General features: G+C 61.8%; 1 protein-coding gene across 1 annotated transcript in view; it reads left to right on the forward strand.

Annotated features, from left to right (window-relative positions):
- The window catches only part of ETNK2 (ethanolamine kinase 2), a 10,074-nt gene that overhangs the window by 1,005 nt on the left and 6,323 nt on the right, over positions 1–2,746 (forward strand). The gene's annotated exons all lie outside the window — the stretch shown is intronic.

Below are 2,746 nucleotides of genomic sequence, written 5' to 3' on the forward strand. Positions count from 1 at the left end.
GGACCTGCTAAGGGAGGCTGTAGGACCTGCCATGGGGGGCTGTAGGATCTGCCATGGGGGGCTGTAGGACCTGCTAAGGGAGGCTGTAGGACCTGCCATGGGGGGCTGTAGGACCTGCCATGGGGGGCTGTAGGATCTACCAAGGGGGGCTGTAGGACCTGCCAAGGAAGGTACAACATCCCGTTCCCCCATCTCCTCTCAAAGCATAACCGGGGCCCATCAGGTGCGCGAAAGGTGTGACACCACCCCCCCTTCGGGGGCTTTGGGGACCCCTCCGGCCACCACTGAGCGGTGACAGTGAAGGCAAGTGTGTCCCCAGGGTCCCTTGAGGCTGCCAAGGTGGGTGAAGGCTGGGGGGCTGCCGGGGCTGCCGGTGCCCCCCGCAGTCTCCTCTGCAGGTGCCCTCCCTGTACCCTGTACAGCAGTGCCGCCCCCGGGAACAGGTCCCGCTTGGGTGACTTGTGGGCTTCCACCTTTGCCGGGTCTGCGTGGGCCAAGCGCAGGTTCGGATGAGAGCTGGGATTCAGCGCTGGGCTCCGGCACGGGACGGGGCTCGTCTGTCCCACGCTGGCAGGGGGCTTTGCCGGGGGAGCGGGTCCTGCGGGGCTGGCGGCTGCCTGGCATGGGCATCCCTTTCCCCCTTCCTCCCCTCTGCCCGGGGGTGTCGGGTCTGGGGTGGAAACGCGAGGGCTGGTGGTGCCTGTGCCCTCACGGGGCTGCCGGCGATGGGCACGGGGGTGTGGAGGTGGCAGAGCTGGGTGCGCTTAATGTATGTACGTGTGTATGCGTGTCCTCTGAAGGCACACGCTTCCCGTGTGCCTGGAGTGTCATTAAAAATGTATTAATAGCCAAGTGTAATTAAATACAAGAAGCTGCAGGAAAATACATATGAAAGGGCAGATGGCAATAGGCAGGAAGCTTGGAGTTTGAGTTCCTCGGAGCGCATAGTTGTAGGGGCAGGAAATGTCTCGGGCTCTGTGCAGCACCGAGCGCAGACTGCGGTGGTGATGGTTGTTTGAGAAGGACCCCAGCTCTCTGGTGTCCAGGCATCGGAGGGGGTCAGTGTTCAACAGCAGCTTGTGTGTGCATGCATGTGTTTTTAATTAAAAATAAAAAAAAAATTTAAAAATGGCAAAAAAACCCCCACCCTTAGCAGTTGAGGGGGGGAAAACCTCCAGTTGCGTTTCCCTTAGCTGTTCTTGCAAGAGCTGTTCGGGAGGGGATTGGAGCGGTGCACTGGTCCTCAGCTGGTTCCTATTAGCGTTCCTGTTCGCTTTCCTCCCCGCACTGGAGCGGTGCCCGGTTCGCACCACCTCGTTGCACGGTGTCGGCGCACAGCTGCTTGCTGGGGCTGTACCAGCCTGCGCCGGTGACACGGAAAAATCTCCCGGCGCTTTGGGGCAGGGTGTGGAAGGTGGGGAGGAAGGGTTTGGGCGCTCGGCCTGCCCTGCCTGCCCTCTGCTTGCTGGGGTCTCCAGCCCCCTGTGCTCCGCGTTGTGCCCGCTTTCGGGGGCTCCCACTCCTCATCATTTAAGCTCTGTCCCTGGGCAGAAGCATCTCCGTGCCGAGAAGGCACAGGCGGTATCGGTGAGTCAGCCAGCCACGCTCTCAGGGAAGCAGGCACTCCTCCATCCTTCATCTCTGCCATAAGAAGAGCAGCAGCGATACGGAGCCAAACCCCTGCGAGGACTCCGGTGTGGTTGGACTTTTTTTAGCCCGACTTTGGCAACAAGGTGCCCGGCAGCCCCAGGCTGCCGGCTGGGGAGCGGCGCTGGGGCTGCCTGCACGGGGAGGCAGCTGACACGGTGATGCTTCGGGGATGCCGAGGGGGGTCTCACGGCAGGCACAGCACCAGGCTGTCGGATGGAGCTGCTTCGCTTCGGCATCTTTGCACAGGGCTTGGGTCTTGCTTCGCATTTAATTGCCGCAAGGCTGCTGGTATGGAGTCACACTCGCTTCCCCCCCCCTCTCCATGCTGTCACACAACCGCAGCAGGGAAGGATTTGGGCTGGTAGTGGCACCCCGGCCCCGCTGATAGCTGACTGCGCTTTGGATCCACAAGGAACAGCACCAGGCATCTGCCAAGCAGCCGTGGCTCGTTCCCCAGGAGCCGGAGGAGCTGCCGCCTCCAAACCAGGCGAGCCCCTGCGTGCGTGTGTGCAGGTTGCTGACGAACCACGTGTGAGTCTCCAAAGTTAGTGGCCTGGAATTCAGGGGGGGGATAAGGCTCAGTAATCCCATTAAACCCGCTGGAAAGGGCTGATCGGGCTGTCGAGCAGCAAAACAAAGCAGCGCGAGGACTTCGCAGGCGAGGCGGCGCTGAGCATCTCGACGCGGAGCCCTTCACCTGCGGCCGATGTGGTGTGGCTGATGGAGAGCACCGACCCCGGGTGCGACGCCGTCCGCCTGGATAGGCCATGACGCCTTTCCCTTACTGAATTTCTGGCCTCTGGGGCCTGGCAGGACAAAGAGAGGAGAGAGCCGAGCGTGGCACCGTGGTGAAAACACAGATAATCTGCCCTGGGAAAAGCAGCTCGGTTTGCTTGAGAAGCTTCAGCCCGCCCCATTGCAGCCGAGGGGCAGCAGCCCGATGGGCCGCGGTGGGCAGCTCACCGCCCGCCGTGCTCACCCTGAATCCAACACCAGCCAGCTGTGGAACGAGGGGTGTTAGCGCCGTCTGACTTCGGGTGTCTCATTCCAGCGCTTTGAGTTTCCCTCGGGAGGCTGCCCGGGGAGCCCTATATAT

This window comes from Charadrius vociferus, unplaced genomic scaffold (assembly GCF_000708025.1).
Source record: "Charadrius vociferus isolate BGI_N301 unplaced genomic scaffold, ASM70802v2 scaffold266, whole genome shotgun sequence".
Taxonomy (NCBI): Eukaryota; Metazoa; Chordata; class Aves; order Charadriiformes; family Charadriidae; genus Charadrius; species Charadrius vociferus.